The following is an 18,320-nucleotide window of genomic DNA, read 5'->3' as shown; positions in this document are numbered from 1 at the left end:
TTTTTAGTTCCTCCTTTGAATTTTTTGATTAATTATTCACTATTCAAATGTGTATTGGCCAACATCCATGATTTTTGATGTGTTCTGTAGTTACTCTTGCTGTTGATTTTTATTTATATTGTATGAAAACAAAATGCCAAGGAGTAAACAAAATCAAGGAAATAAAAAACATCTGCACCTGAAGTTTAAAGCACTGAAGAAAGACACTACATAACACAGTTCAGAAATCGTACGTGCTTTCTGTCAGAATACTGAGAAAACATCCATGTTAACAAAAATGATCTACAGATTCCATGCAATCCCCATCAACATTCATATGAATTTTGCAAATAATTTACAAAAGGTTTGTAAATATAAATCAAACTTTATAAACCATTATAAACCAGTCCAAAAACTCACATGGAAGCACAGAAAACCATGAGTAGCCAAAGCAATCCTACTCAAAAGATGAAATGATGGCTATGTTATAATACCCGATTGTAAATCATGATATATGGTCATAATAACAAAAACAATATTTTTGTTCTACAAAAGAGACATTTAAAGCAGTGAAATAGAAAAGTTGACCCAGGAACAGACTTTCATAGCTTCAGCAACCTGATTGTTTGTAAAAACACCAAAGTCATACATAGATAAAAGATAGCCTATCATACAAAGGTACTGGGATAATTAAATATCCATATGTAGAAGCGTGAAGCCAGGTCTTACACCCTTACAAACTTTTATTCTAAATTATCAAAGACCTTAATTTGGATTCTGAACCCCTAAAGTTCTAAAGGAGATCAAAGCAAAAATACTTTAACATTAAGATAAGGGCAAAAACTTTTTGCAAGGTACTCCAACAGAGTGGGACATCATTACAAAAATTGGTGAGTGGAATTATGTGAAATTCAAAAGCTTCTACAAGAAAATACATTATTAAAGTACTGAAAAGACAGCCTGCAGGGTAAGAATATTGATGCTATTTTGTGGCATGTCATTGTATGTGAAACTTATAAAGAACTTAAAATTTTAAACATTAAAAACCAATAATACACTGATCAATATTTAGGTAAGAGAAATTAATAAATACATTAAGTACATGAAACATTGTCCAGTATTCTTTTTGTTGTTTTGTTTTGTTTTGTTTTGTTTTTTCGAGACGGTTTCTCTGTGTAGTTTTGGTGCCTGTCCTGGAACTCACTCTGTAGATCAGGCTGGCCTCAAACTCACAGAGATCTGCCTGGCTCTGCCTCCTGAGTGCTGGGATTAAATGCATGTGCCAACACCGCCCAGCCATTGTCCAATATTTAAACATTAGGAAAATGTAAATATAAATTACACTAACTTTCCATTTTATAACAGTTAGAATGACTATCATTATGGGATAGAATTATGCAGATATGAAGCAGAATGAACCATTATATACCGTTAGTGGAAATGTCACCTACTGAACACCCTATGAAGTCAGTACAGTATATATATATATATATATATATATATATATATATATATATATATACACATATGTGTGTGTTTGTATAATATCCATCAATATCATCCCTGAGAATACACTTGAAGGATTTTAAGTCCACATTTTACAGAAACACCTACAAATTCATGTTTATTTCACACCAATAAATTATAAAACATACACGCCCATTGGCAAAATTACAAAGAATATATATGTCATATATAACAGTAAAGATTTTTGACATCTGACAACAAGCCTGAAATTTATCATTTGCAGGAAATTTGATATAACTGGAGATTATCATGATAAAAAGAATCTAGACTCTGAAAGACAAATTGAGCATGTTATCTCTCAGATGAAGAATCCAGGCCATATATTCCTGAAAGTACATATATTATATATCATTGACAGTATTAGATAGGAACTGCTTTGGGAGCACAAGAGCATAAACTGGAGGAAGAATGAAAAGGTTGAGGATTTTGTACATGGTCAAATTATGCGATGAGCTTATGTAAAATCTTGGTAGTAAAATCCATCATTTTGTGCAATGAATTCATAGTAGTGTTTTTTAAGTATGGTTTCATAATTTATACCACATAGTAATTAACTGAAAGTAGACCTAAAATATAAAATTATAGAACTTCTACAAAGGATTATATGGGAAAATTTTTGTGGTCATGAGTTAGGTAAATAATTTTGTGATATGTGGTTTTCATTATGTAAAGTTCAACAAGAGGAAAACTTTCTATGATGTTTAATTACATAATATGAATTTCCTAAAGCTACGTAGGAATATAGTGGTAACAGAAGTAATGAAGCATAGCACAAAATACATGATATGATGAGATTCTGTGCAATTGATTTTTTTCATTTGTTTGATCAATCTTGTGGGCTACAGACTGAATTTAGGGCTTTCTTCATGCTTAGCAAGTATTCTTGAACCACATTCCCACTAATCTACATCTTCACTTCACCCACTTTATTGTGTTTTAGAGTTTCTAATTTTAAAGTCACAGCAAATTCAAGATGGAACTGATTGCCCTTGAATGTCCTTCCTCATTACAAACACAGCCTATTAGAGTTTAAGAAGATTCACAGTCAACCGACCTACATTGAAATAATCATTTTCGATTTCACAGATTTTATGAGGGATCACTTTTGCCTTCGGACATTTTATGATTTAGGGAAATGTGTAATGACATGTAACCACTATTGAATTACTGTTTTGACAATTTCATAAGTCTAGGTTCTGCAGTTTTCTGCATGTTTTCCTTCCCATATCCACCCTCTGTTATCACTAATTGAACTTTTTATCATTTGTCTTTTAGAGAATGTCATATAGGTAACATCATACAGCACATTCCTTTTTAGACTGGATTCTTTGCTTATAGCACTCAATGTTTTGTGGCATGAAAGCTTATTTCTTTTTATTGATCAATAATATTTCATATAAAATATTCTTATATGTGAACATGGAATATTCTACCTACTTTCATGGGAGGAAGGCTTATATTAATGCTATTGTTTTTAATTTAAAATTTACTTGTTCATTATTGTCTTACAGAAATGAGACGATGATTTTGTACTAACTTTATATCATGACATAATCAGGCATTCTTGAATTACTTTTGTCAATTACTTTAGATATTGTTCCATAGATGATGGTATCATCTGTGTACAGTCTTGCTTTTCTCTTTTCTTCCTCATGCATACCCTTTTTATTTCCTTTTATTTTATTATTACAATGGCTAAAACCTGTAACACAGCACTGCAAAGGATTAGGCTAAGGCAAGGCATCAGCCTCATATTCTTGGGAATGTGTCTAGTTCCTCAGAAGTGATTTGAATAAGTATTTTATTTTGTAAAATGATGTAATTTTGGCATCAATTGATCATATGATTTTTCTTCTTAATTTTGTTTATGTGATGGGGAATCAACTTATATCCTCCTTTGTGTTGGAAGTGCTCTACTATGGAACTAGAAAGGAATCTCATTCTAATAAATTCTCTCTATTGCAGGCCTAGATGATTACTATTGTGTTGGGGTGTTTTTATTATAAGCCAGCCTGGTATCATGCCTCAGTATTTCTCATGTATGTGTCTGACTTCCACAAATGTTTATATATTCTTCAGCATCTAAAATGAAGAAATTAACAGAAACCACACATCTGCCAGTGTGATGTTCATTGAGATTCAGAAATGTGAGCAACATAAAACTCCTTTTTGTAAAAAATCATCCAGCTTTTGGTATCTTTATAGTAATAGAAAATAGACTAAACTGAATAGTTCAAATATATTTATAAGAAGTATTTTTCTGTTTCTTCCTTCTCCTCATCTTCCTTTACTTCCTTCAACTTGCTTCTACAGTATATTTATTATAACTATTAGGATGATGCTTGCCTCAAAATGAGTTAAGAAGAATATGTTTTACTTACATCTCAAACAAGCTATAGAAAATCAATACAAATACATTCTTCAAATTATTGCAGGGTGCAGGAGTCATGATCTCTAGCTTTAGGGACTATGTTTTAGAAATATCTTAGACTATTTATTGCTATAAGAAAGCCCCAAAAAACTGTAGCTCAAAATGTGTGAATGTTTTTCTGTAAGTCTGTAGGATGGAAAACTTTAAGAACCACTTGCCACTGTCCTTGATACCTAATGAAATTTGTTTTTTAATAAACTACTCATTTGTGTGTGTGTGTGTGTGTGTGTGTGTGTGTGTGTGTGTGTGTGTGTTGTCATGTGTATAGGCTTAGGCATATGCATGTGTGGGTGCATATATGTATGTGTGTGTGTAGGCAAGAGGTTGATATTAGTATTTTTTCTTGATCACTATACATATAGTATATATATATATATATATATTATACATACATATATACATTTCTTGATCATATATATATGAACATCCATATCCACATATAACATTTTTCCCAACTCGGTCTTTGGAAAAATCTAAATTGTTTCAGGGTCAATTCAATTCTGAAGTCTAAATATATCTTTAAATCTTCTGAAGTCCTGCATATGAGAAACTATATTTACTGTGAACATGCAAAATGAATGTTATGTCCAAAGATAGAAAAGTGGTTTATCAATCAATAGACAGTATCATAATAAAAAGGATAAGTAGTAAAGATGTGAAGTAAACCTAATAGCAAATACCCTTAGTCTTATGTCTTAAAATTATCTGTAGCCCTATGTGCTGACTTTTGGGCATGCAGAGTATAAACTGGAAAAGCAGCATTCACATAAACCTGTCCTTCAAACTCTAGGCAGAGAGTCACATACTCCCAGCCCTCAAAGCACAGGCCAACCATTTTCAAATCATAATTCAGCAATAACCATTTCACAAAACAGGACATCATGTCACTCAGGATCTCCTCAGTGACAACTTTTTGATCATTCAATAGCATCTACTCTACTCTTTGCCTTATAGACTGCTTACTGTGAGGGATGAAGTCCAGTCCCAATACTCTTCAGTCTAACTGCTAACAAGCTACCTAACACAGTATATAAACCTGCTCAAAATCCTGTAATGACCTATGTTGCTCTAGATATCTGTCTTGGGAGCAGATGACGGAGTGGTGTGATATATATATATATATATATATATATATGTTTTTAGAAATTGTACTTTTATCCAGTGAGTTGTAGTATTCTGTTGTGTGTCAAGCAATATGTGAAGCATTCTCACCAGTGCATGCTTGTATTTATCTGGTGATTTGATTGAACGTTGTTTTCTTATGCTTAGGTCTAGGTAAAAGGTCGTTTGGTAAAGTATGCCAACATATTGCACATTTTATATACGCCACAAGCATATGCTATTTATTTCTTCATTGATTTCAATGACTTAGCAGAGCACTATTAAAATTATATTTGTTCAAAATTATTGTTTACAAAGGATTCTATTTCTAACCTCCTTTTCTGCCTTGTATGCCTTTTGTATAAAATTTTTTGAAGATCAAAATTATTGATTTTATACTCTCCTTAATTTCATTTGTTAAAATTTGTGGAATATAATTTTAATGTTAGCTAAAAATAGGAACATCTTCAATTAATGAGCAAGAATAACATGACTCCATCTAATAACAAATAAAAAGCTGTACTAAGCACCCAATAGTTTAAAACAATTCTTAAATGAATAATAAAACCATCAATGAAGTCAAGGAAGAAATTAAATCTCCAATTTTGAAAGAATAATAACAGAGAACCCCTCCATAAAAGAGAAGGAATCTGTTCAAGAATGAATACGATGAGGGAGTAACTGAACTGCAACTGATGTATTATATTACACTAGATGATGCAGTTCAGGCACTGCAAAATCCAGAAAGAAGATGAATCCAAGGAATTTGCCGAATCATTGTCTCTCTTCTCAGCATGTCCACACTGAATATATCTCCTTTTTCTGCTTCCCATTATTAATTGGATCTTTTACTTGGCATATTTAGGACAAGGCCTGATATGAGACATAGACTGGAATCCCTAAATTTCTTAAAACATAATGACAATGAAGAAAATAAAACCCATTTTAGGGGTGTCTTTCATGTACAGAGAGGTTACCCTGGGTAGGGAGGAAGGACAGATGTAACCAGCCTTTGCTGGAATCAGTCATCCCAGGGATACTTTTCTATTTTTCCTTCAGCAGCAGTGCTAGGAGAAATTTTGGAAATTATTTCAGTTTCTTAAGAAACTCTGAGCCTTGAGAAGTTTTTCAGAGCAGGTCTGCTTTCCTTTTTTGCCTTTGGATTCATGACTAATTTGGAATCATTCTGAAAAATTTAGGGGGTTGCCATGTGGTGACAGGATTTGTCTTTTGGCATTTTTCTCTTGAACAATGTCAGAGCATTATTACAATGTAGAAAAAAAAAAAAACAATAACCATGGTGGTTGAGCAGTCAGCAATGGAAGGCATTAGGAACCTTACCATTACTCAGAGTCAGGGGCCTCAGAAATGAGGAAACATGTCTCTGCAGTCCCTGTAATCTGGAGCTTCAGGGAGACAAAATTGGCTTCCTTTCCTTTCTCTCTGCTGGCAGTGCAAGGCTTGACCTTCTAGAATGATACATATCATATTGGGAAAGACCCATAATCTTGAAATGTGATTGCTTGACAAGCCTTGTCCATATGTAAGGTCCTTTGACTGAATTTGAAGGTCTGTTGATCTATGTGGGGATTTGGAAAGACTTGGAGCTCTCTTAAGTCATTGGGGTTCTGTTGAATAATTTCTCTGAAGAAACAAGGGTGTTAAGATCCATTGTTATTTGTGTATAAATGAAAATATTGTCTTTACTAACTTGGAACCCACTAGGGAAAATCACAGATGACCTTCTTTTATAAATTTAAGATGATTTCTAAGACAATAATGGGGCAAAATCCAATCTCTGTCCCTGAATCTCATGAAGAGAAAACTGACTTCAACCTTTACTATCCCATTGAAACTCACTGAGATAATCATGATTGGCATGCCTTTAAGAAACGATTGAGACTTTCTGTATCCGACTGTGTTTTGGATAAATTTGGAATGCATAAAATCAACTACATTTTTTTTTCTATTTCTTAAAGCTAAAATTCAAGCTTTCAGAAAAATGTAAATTTTTGAAAAAGAAACTAATTTCTAGCCTTTACTTCTTGCAGGCCTATCTAAAATTAATTGAGATATTGATTTTAATTTATATATTAAAATTATTCATGTTAGAGTTTTCAAATATTAATTATAACTAAAATTGAGAAAAAAATCTGGTTACAGAATTAGGAAAAGTAACCTAAACACATATTTTTATTAAGTACTCAAAATATATGTGAACTGCTTTTTCTGGACAAACTTAAAATGTAAAATTAAATGATCTGTTTCAGGATTGACCTTTATACAGAGATACCTTTGCCATGGCCCATGCCAAATACACATGTGTTTTTGATTGAAATAGTTGCTAAGGAACAATATAATCTGTTGTAATTGATATATTTTATTATCTAAGTATATTGCTAAGGCTGTTTTTCTATTAGTTTCCTTCAGGTAAGAATTGGAAAACAAGGCTCAGAAAGAAGTCTGAAGATCATTTAGTAAGTAGGAAAAGTGTGTGTGGGGGGGGCGCAGGAATGTTATTGGTAGCTGGAGGTCCTACTATCTGTAGCCTCTACCCAAAAAATTCTGTGTATTTTGAGAGGATGTAGTTTTATTAGAGTCCCTGGTTAGGAAAATAGAATAGAAGCATATGCAGCCACTATTTTTAAAATGAGATGAGATTCCTCGAAGTTTTATGGGGAAAATAGATGAAAAAAAAAATCCCATGCTTAGATGAGTTCTTTATGATTTCCTCTGACTAGGCTGATTTTTTTTTTCTCCAGGACCATCAGAATTTGCATCTGTATTAACATACTAGAGGAAGGGTGTCTTAGAAAGTTAGGGCACAGGGATGGATGTGAGAAATGGTGATAAGTGAGTCAGCTTGGCAGGGGTGTATTAGTTTGCACATCAATGCTTGCTTTAAAAAAAGCTACTTGCTGCCTGATGAGGAAAACCTCCTTTAAATTTTTAATTTTGTCGTTTATGAATTGTAGTCTATTCTTTTACAATAAAAAAGCAATACCATTCACAAGAGAGTAATGTTAGCTCTAGAGACTTTGTTCATGAGATTATTGAAAGCTTGCCTTTTATTTTCTGTGTGTGTATGTGTGTGTGTGTGTGTGTGTGTGTGTGTGTGTGTTTAATCACCTGAGCATTTCTTCAGTTTTTCTGTTTTCTTCAAGTAATTCTGTTTCCTTGGAGATGTGGTATTTGTCTTTTACAAAGCTTGGTCTTATAATGGCTGTGCTAAGTATTTTGTATATTCAAAACAGCAATGCTACATCTTCTTCCTTCTGTTTTGACTCTGCTCATTAGGATGCTACAAAATTTGCAGTTAGTGTCTGTCCATGTGAAATGTGACTTTGAGTGCCTAAGTTTGTCTGAAGCTGCTTTCAGAAAATAAAAATCAGAGACTTCCAGGCAGACTCATAGTATGGGATCTGCCAATTTCTTTTATAGCATTAGGGAGAGAAGGTGATGAACCAGCCTGCCTCCATCTTAGACTGGAAAGCTGTATTATAGAAAAGATGAACTAGATTCACTCTTGTCTCTTATTAGATTTGTTCCTCAAGGATTGTTCAATGGCCCAATAATAACCTTAACTACAAATAGTTCTGTACTGCCTGTTCCAAGAAATGTCAACCATGCTTTTGTTTCAAAGGGTTATTATGACACCTTGTTATGACTACCTTTTTATGACTACCTTGTTTTGACCACCATACAACCATGTCTTTGTTTCAGGTTGTTGTGACCTACCTGAATTGTTATGACTTGTTATGTTTCTGTTCTGCTTCTGTGACAACCCCTATTCCCCCAACTCCCAAAAAATGCAGCTGCTTAAACAGGAAGCCATCAAAGAGTGCCCCCTTTTTTTTAAGAGTAGTGATACTCATTTTATTTATTTATTTATTTATTTATTTATTTATTTATTTATTTTACAATACAATTCAGTTCTACATATCAACCACGGATTCCCTTGTTCTCCCCCCTTCCATCCCCCTCCCCTTCCCCCCAGCCCAGCCCCCATTCCCACTTCCTCCAGGGCAAAGCCTCCCCGGAGGACTGAGATCAACCAGGTAGACTCAGTCCAGGCAGGTCCAGTCCCCTCCTCCCAGACTGAGCCTAGCGACCCTGCATAAGCCCCAGGTTTCAAACAGCCAACTCATGCAATGAGCACAGGACCCAGTCCCACTGCCTGGATGCCTTCCAAACAGATCAAGCCAATCAATTGTCTCACCCATTCAGGGGGCCTGATCCAGTTGGGGGCCCCTCAGCCACTGGTTCATAGTTCATATGTTTCCATTCCTTTGGCTTTTTGTCCCTGTGCTTTAAGCAACCTCAACAATTCTCACTCATATAAACTCTCCTTTTTCTCACTAATTGGACTCCCGGAGCTCCACCTGGGGCCTAGCCATGGATCTCTGCATCTAGTTCCCTCAGTCATTGGATGGGGTATCTAGCATTATAATTAGGGTGTTTGGCCATCCTATCACCAGAGTAGGTCAGTTCAGGCTGTCTCTCGACCATTGCCAACAGCCTATTGTGGGGGTATCATTGTGGATTTCTGTGTGCCTCTCTAGCACTTTGCTTCTTCCTATTCTCATGTGGTCTTCATTTACCATGGTCTCCTACTCCTTGTTCTCCCTTTCTGTTCTTGATCCAGCACTCTTTCCCTTGACCCTTGCCCTTCCTAAATATAATACTAGTAGCACAGACACTGAGAGAAACAATCAATCAATGGGACCTCTTGAAACTGAGAAGCTTTTGTAGAGCAAAGGATATGGTCAACAAGGCAAAGCGACAGCCTACAGAATGGGAAAAGGTCTTCACCAACCCCACATTTGACAGAGGACTGATATCCAGAATATATAAGGAACTCAAGAAATTAGACATCAAAATGCCCAACAGGCCAATTAAGAAATGGGCTATAGAACTAAACAGAGAATTCTCAACAGAGGAAACTCAAATTGTTGAAAGACATTTAAGGAATTGCTCAACATCCCTAATTATCAGGGAAATATAAATCAAAACAACTCTGAGATACCACTTTATGCCTGTCAGAATGGCTAAGATCAAAAACACTGGAGACACCTTATGCTGGAGAGGATGTGGAACTAGGGGAACTCTCCTCCACTGCTGGTGGGAATGCAAGCTTGTACAACCACTTTGGAAATCAATATGGTGCTTTCTTAGAAAATTAGGGATCAATCTCCCCCAAGATCCAGCTATACCACTCTTGGGCATATACCCAACGAATGCTCAATCATACCACAAGAGCACTTGCTCAGCTATGCTCATATCAGCAGTTTGTAATAGCCAGAACCTGGAAACAATCTAGATTCCCTTCAACTGAAGAATGAATAAATAAAATGTGGTACATATACACAATGGAATACTACTCAGCAGAGAAAAACAATGACATCATGAGGTTTGCAGGCAAATGGATGGATCTAGAAAAAAAATCATCCTGAGTGAGGTAACCCAGACTCAGAAAGACAAACATGATATGTACTCACTCATAGGAGGATGCTACATGTGGAACAAGGATGACTGGACTGCTCCTCACATCACCAAGGAGGCTACCTGGAAAACAGGACCCCAAGAAAAACATAGAGATCGCCCAATGATGGAGAAATGAATGAGATCTACATGAACAGCCTGGACATGAGTGGGGGTAAAGATTGCTCTTAAAAAGTGTGATAAGGATACTGAGTTATAGCTCTCCACAGTTGATGGCATCTGGCAGGGTTATGGGAGGAGAAGGACTCAGTCCTATTCAAGGGGAAGACCACTGAGAGTCTGACCATGCTCCAATGAGTATATAGATAACACTAATTAGACATTTTTATTTTCTTTTTATTTCTTTTTTGGGGGTTCACAAGAGCGGGGAGGGGGCAGACATTGAAGGACTTGGAAGTGAGTATTATTGGGGTGCATGATGTGAAATTTCCAAAGAATCAATAAAGATATTATATATTTTTTAAAAAACTTGCTTTAATTAATTTCTTGCTTTAATTAATTTGACCAGGATTTGGGTTGGTGGTCTTTCTCCTCACATCTGAGGAATTATCAACAGGAGGGAGGGAGGGAAAGAGGGAAGGAGGGAGAGAGGGAGGGAGGAATGAAATGAGGGAGAGAGGTAAAAAGGAGGGAGGGAGGGAGAGAGGGACGAAATGAGGGGGAGGTAAAAAGGAGGGAGAGAGGGAGCGATAGGGGACCAAGCACACATGAGCAAGCAAAGGCACCCAGGACCTGCGGGCCAGCAAAGGCAAGCAGGGTCTGAGTGCTCTTGCTTGTCCATGTGCTTTTGTTCTCCTTTTCTCTACTTCATGCTGTGGATCTGATGTCATCTCTCAGCCATTGCTCTAGCATTATACCTGCCTGCCTGCTGCCACAACTCACCCTCTGAAACTGTAAGCAATTCCCCATATAAATGCTTTCTTCTATAAGTTAGTTGTCTTGGTCATGGAGTCCCTTCACAGCAATAGAAAAGTAACTAAGATAGGCACCTGTTTCAAAATGGACAATGTGTCGGCCTTTGGAGATGCCCCCACCCTCCATGAAAAGGTTTCTGCATGAAAATGAGGACATGGCAGCCCCAAGGTATGACTGAGGGGGGAGATTTTAATTGTAGATATGAGGGAGAATTCAGTCATAGGAATCTGAAACAGTCCAAAGCAGAGAGAGAAAGTGGTGTATTTAACACATCAAGGAAAATAGACTAGGTCATAGGAGAAGGGAGAGAGAGAGAGAGAGAGAGAGAGAGAGAGAGAGAGAGAGAGAGAGAGAGAGAGAGAGAGAGAGAGAGAGGAGGAGGAGGAGGAGGAGGAGGAGGAGGAGGAGGAGGAGGAGGAGGAGGAGGAGGAGGAGAAGAAGAAGAAGAAGAAGAAGAAGAAGAAGAAGAAGAAGAAGAAGAAGAAGAAGAAGAAGAAGAAGAAGAAGAAGAAGAAGAAGTCATAGGAAAAAGATAAAGCATGGCCAAAATGTCAGGTATCTATAGAAATCATAAGCTAGGGGACAGGAAACATAGCTCAGAGGATGGAGAGATGGGGTGGGAGTGACAAGTGCTAAAAAGGAGTCAGAACTCTGTAAAAATTATTTGAGATGTTGGGAGCCTGGTAGCCAGTGTCTGCTTTGATATGTTAATAGGCATCTCAGTTACGATTGTCCTAAGTTTCTTAGGACCTTACAGTTCATTACATATTTGGTGTAATGTTGACCCCTTTATGTCTTACAGGGTTTAAAAAGGCATTTAAAACACTGTCTATTCTGATTTATTCTTAAACCAAAGATTTTAAAGTTTGCTTTAGAACTGACTTCCATATAGTTCTTCTGTGTTACAAGGTTAGTTGTTGATGGCTGTCTATATAGATGCCTCTTAAGCTATGTAAGCCTTCTGATGATTGGCAAGTTTTAAATATGTGCAAATTTGTACATGACTACTTAATTTTCAAAATAACTTTAATCTTGTGCTTTTGGGAAGTCTCATATAACTTTATGTAATAGCTGTGTTTTATAAAACCTTATAACTAAATTGTTTTTTTTTTTTAACATCTTACAGAAGTGCAGCTCTCACAAAGATATCTGAATATTTGAGATGTCCTAACCTACCCACAGGACAAGCAAAATTGACTTCAGTTATGCCTGACCTAAGAACAACTTCTATAACACAGTCACTTAAATTTGTCCAGAAGGGTTTATTAGCACTAACTCCTTGACAAGCATGGGATCAAATCAGAGCAACCAGGACAAATCATTTCATGGCATGTGCAACAATGGAGAACAAACCATCAGACAGCTAATCCAAAATTTCTTAGGGGAATAGTGTTTAAAGATAAAAGGGAGAGGGAGTTTTCATAATCGAAATAAAGTCATTCTGGGTGTGGCAGTGTTTGCCTCTAATCACAGAACCTTGTCTCAAATGGATGAGATGGAGTACCTTCTGGAAGCCTTTGCAAAGGCAACTAAAAGCTACTTGAAAACTGGCTCTTATGCATGGCTGTCAGGGACAAATTGAATGGGTTATAACCTTGGTCCCTCCTTGCATTTTATTACATTTGTCTCAGACATAGATATCTTCTACCTTAAGGCTGTAATGCAAATACAGAAAGTGGGGAATTATAGCGAGCCTGGCAGAAGAGATATTCTAAATAAACACTTAAGTCTCTTAATCAGACTATCAGACTACTGAAACAATAATGGGAAAGTAATGAAAATTTACCCTGAAATCAAATGCTGAGAGAGTTAAAGGGCATCAGTCAGATATGGCATTTACCTCCCATAAAGAGATTTCAAACACACTACCTTGCAGGAAGAGATTGGAGCCCAAATAATGATGCATCCTGGGCAAGACTATACCATGATTAGCCTATTTATATGTGCACATTCTTGATGCCCTATTTAAAATTTGGATTTCTTTGTCCCTCCTCCTGACATGGCCAAATTGAATTTATCTCCTTTTTATATTTTTTCTACCAAAAAATATTGAAAGAATGAATGCATAATGGAAAGAGAGCACAAATTCTCCAAAGGTTATAACCAGTGTCCTCACATCCATGAGTTTTAGCCAGGTTTTCATAGTAGATACTGATAAAATGTCCTCTCAGAGAGATGAAAAACATGACATAGAAAACAGAAAAAAGTTCTGCCCTTATGAGATGAAAGACAACATGGCTGAATTGTATTTGTACCCTAGTATTTTGTGGAATATGGAATTGTGAGCAATAAAATGAGTATTCGTTTGAAGAAATTTCTAAGCAAAGTGGTGAGTAGCACCTAATGTATCATGTATAAACACAATATAGTAGGAGCTAATGTAATATGATAAATAATTTAGGGGTAGAATTTTAACATAAAGGAAAATGGAACAAAAACTGGAACATTTTCAATGTATTCAGATTGAAAGAATGAGAGAGTATGCTCAGTATAGATAACAACTGGATGTAGACAAATTGACAATGCCAGTAAAGAGATTCATAATGCATTTCCATCCCAACAGGAGACAAGGGTAGAATCACCTCAAGGCATTCTGTCTGCTTCCAGGCAGAGAACCCAGTGTGTGGGAACTGAGTAGACGGGAGGCTCTCTTCTCTGAATTCTAGCAGTATTCAGGGGCTGATCCAATTGTGGCTACAAAGGGCCCTGTGCGGTGGGGGAACAGTGTCTACTAAGTTGGCTCCACCTTCAATGAGAATGTACAGTAAGTCACTTGATCTTGCTAACAATAGCAGCACTTAAAAATATATATTAATTAGGTCCAAAAACTTTAAACCCTCATAATTCAATACAGAAGTAAATGTCTTGCATGCTTTCTAATTTGAAAAATTGTGAGATAGAGGCACTCTATACAGCAAGTAGTGTATTGCCTGCTTTTGTTGGGTATTTCCATAAGCACAGAGCATGAGATATCTCAAAAGTCAGCTTTTATACATTTTTGCTTATACTTGGTACCACGTAATTTTGTTGATCATTTTAAAATAATTGGTTTGGATTCCAAAAATGGCTGAAATGTGAGGGTAGGAGGAAGAAATGGGCTGTATTAGAGATGTGTAAAGTGTCAGATGCACTCCAGGAACATATATCTGCCCTAGTCTTTGGTCTATGGCACAGGCTTGAAAATGGGCAATGCCAGGTCTAAACTCGACCCTCAGTCCCCTCTGGGGTGCCTACTGTGAAATTCATCCAAATTGGAACTTTCTCAGACTATACACCCCAAATGCCTCATTTTCTTTTGTTCTGTGACCTGGCCACAGTACATGCCAACTAACTAGTCTAAATGACCACAAGGGGGCACTCGTGACTTCAACATCCACTGTGATTTTGACAGTTTCTTCAGGAGCCTGGGCAAATGGTCTGACCTCCTACACGTCTGTGTTTTTCCAAACTGCTCCTGTCCCTCCCTCTTTAGGCAATGCTCAATGGCCTGAATCTGTTGGCCACAGTTGCAGCAACTCCAGACGCCCTTTCATCTGGGGACTCAGACACTTACCCCACCCCCTGCCCTCACTGAGCCGCCTGAATCATTGGCACCCACGCCCTTTATCCAAACCCTGTCTACCCATCCCCTTCTCACACCACCACATGTCCACCTAGTGGCCAGCCTTCTTCCCTTCGCCCAGCCCTCCCTCTTCTTCCCCGCTCCATGACAAAGGTCCAGGGCAGGCCTTCTTCCCCTCGCTCACCTTCCTCTTCTTCTCCCTCCTCCTACTGCCCCTCTGTCTTCTCTATCACCACAAGCTCCGCCTGATGGCCAACCCCATCCCTATGTCCACCTCCTCCCCATACTCTTTCATTCTCCTTGCCTTTCTCCTGTAGGAAACCTGGCAGCTGGTCCCACTGTAACACCGCTGCGATGGCAAAAATTAAAGTCAGTGGCTTACCAGGAATTCCTCCCCTAGGAATTCCAATACTAGAGGACGTAGGAAAGGTTTGTCTATTTTGTATGTAGGGGTAGACCTGTGCCTATAAGCTTTGTTGTTGATATGGAGCCACACCAAATTGCATCAGGGTCAGTTAAATGTATAAATGTATGTGGCCAGTGCTTGTTTGTTTCTGACTGGTCTTGAATGCCTAAGTTCACTATGTTCCATGTATCTTGGTGATAGCTCAAATGTTACTGTTGCAACTAGACTCCCAGGCTCAGAAATTACCTCTGAGCTTTCTGGCCACTGAATCTGATGTAATATCAGAGATTCATATATCATTTGAGTATGAATAATATGAAAGCTGTTTTATGCTGTTCTGTTTTATTAAAAAACTGACTCTGGAATTGAATTATGGCACAGTCTTTTTCAGACTCAGGCATGCTTTTAAATTTCCTATGTCCAAGGTCAAAATCTTGCAGGCAGAAAAAAAATAATAACAGAAGAGCTAAGGGAAATGGTTATCGTTTAGAATATGGTAATAACTGTAAAATTATTGATAAAAATGTTAACTTAAATCTTGTAACTCAGAGTTGGATCCATTCTGAGAAACAACACGTGGTTTGTCACCGTCTTGATGAAAGGTGGCCACGTGGGTAGTAGCCATTTTTAGGAGGATTGGAGAAGGTAGATAACATGGCTTCACTGCCGTCTTGAGTGCAACCACATGATATGAGTCATCCAAAGAGACAACACTTCTCAAAGGATACTTTTAAATTAGGATAAATTTTTTGTATAATTCTTGTCCTGTCTTAAAATACAGGTTTAGAATAGATAGAGTTTAAAACAATGATTGTTTTATAATCAATGATTGTTTTAAAGCTGCACCTCCATGCATTCATACACAAGAACACATATTGCTGGCAGCCAGACTTTGTAACCTAAGAGTAATTCACTTGGTATTGATTTTCAAAACACTGAATTGTTTACACTCTTGAAACTTGGTTTTGCCTTCGACAAATTATGGTGTGCTCTGTGTCTTCATTTTTGAAATAAAAATAGAACTTTAATTAGATATTACCAGAACACACGATTGAGAGATCTTAAACGTCTTTAAAAGGAAATTTTAGAGCTTTACAGAGCATTTAAATAAACTGGTTATTTTTAAGAAACAGTTTTTTAAAATTTTAGATTTGTAAGGCTATGAGACATTTTAAAATGTATAAGATATATTATTGAAATGTCTTTGTTAATGTATGATCTTGATAAATAGGTAAATAAAAAGCTAGGGCTTAGGACTACAAATGAACCCCAGAGGTATTCCTGTTCTATAATGCAATGAAATGATGACCTAAGCAGTCTAGCAAAAAACCTTGGAACCCCTGGCTAAGAGGCTGTCTATCCTTACTTCAGGTCTATTCAAACGAATAGAGACTAAGTGAAAGATACATGTCTAACCTTGTTTTTGCTAGCATTGTTAAGCCATAGCTATTTTGGTGAACTGAGTCATACAGGGAACTGTTATGTTCTATAATAGTACACTATGTAAGGATCAGGAAAGTTCCCAGTCCTTTTGGAGACTATGCTTATAAGTCTTATCTCAACACTAAAAAAGCTTCGATTCAGAAATTGTTATTTCATTGTAAACTGTTAAAGATGATAGAGTCTTGAGATGTCCAGACCTCTGAAAGATAATGGCCCCCAACACCATGGAGACCAGGAGAGCCTGAAACAACTATCTAGTTAAAGAACCCTGGAGTAGTTTCTGTCATTTCAGTTGGTCCTTCTCAAATCTCTGATCACTTTGACAGCTAGATTAACTGTAGTTTTGTGATCTAGGAAACAGCAGACAATCAGCTCCTCCCCACCCCACCCCCAGGCTTCAACCCACTTGGTAGCTCATTGGTTAGTTAAATTTATTTGGTGTCTTCTTAAAATTGCAGACCAGGTTTGCCTTATTTACAGGCCTCATATTAAAGGACAAATAGGTTTCAGATGTAACTTTCCAATAAAGGAATATGATTTGCAATGCCTGTTCTCAGTAATAACTATTTGTTTATCTAGTAAATGATTAGATGGAGTTAAAATGGGGTTAAAGTCTATGCAAATTTTTGAGGGTTAAGATATATAAAATTCTGAGGATGTGCAAACTTAATTCTGGGAGTCCCTGAAAATGATTTAAGATGTATAATGCAAGTTGTGAATCTATAAGTAAATTATTTAAGGTGTGTGAACATGGGAGATGTTTCAGATTTCCGTGCCCTCTTTATGCTATTGTTACACTAAAATTTCAAAAGTTCTGAGTTCTTGCATTGATAAATAGAGTTCTGATAAACTGATAGAGTGCTGACTACTTTCCTTTCATCCACAAGCTGAAGATATTAAATTTCCATTGGTTGTTTTCTAAGTATGGTCTTAAAGGTACAAGTCATTGGGTTAAAACATACATTAGGCTCTCTAGGCATAGAAAACTGTTCATGATTTTTAATGCAAAGCTATAGCCTTTGCTATGATGCCAAAGTATAAATCTTTTCTAGATGTTTTACAGACAGTATTTAGAGAGCACTTTCAGATTGCAAGCTGCTGATCTCTAGACTTTCTGAAACCTTATATGAATCAGCCCAGCCAATGTCATTGCTCCCTTTCTCATCTCCTGTCTGGGCCTGGTTCAGAAGAGGTTAGCCTTGCTCAACCTCTCAGGGATATCCAACATGAACCACTACTTCCTTTGGGCCACCCTAGGTCAGCCTCCCTTCACCGTGGTACCCTGACAACCCCTTTTGAAGCATTCTCCTCCTCAACTCCACCACAAGTTCATTCTTCCTGATTCAGGAAATTCCCCTTTCCTGGAAGCTTGTGGATCCTCTGTTTTCCTTTATGTACTCAAGTTCACCCCGATCTGCAACACCACTAATCTATCATCAACAGTCTCTTGGGCA

This window comes from Peromyscus maniculatus, chromosome 4 (assembly GCF_049852395.1).
Source record: "Peromyscus maniculatus bairdii isolate BWxNUB_F1_BW_parent chromosome 4, HU_Pman_BW_mat_3.1, whole genome shotgun sequence".
Taxonomy (NCBI): Eukaryota; Metazoa; Chordata; class Mammalia; order Rodentia; family Cricetidae; genus Peromyscus; species Peromyscus maniculatus.
The sequence above is the reverse complement of the archived record's forward strand: the minus strand, read 5'-3'. Positions refer to the sequence as shown.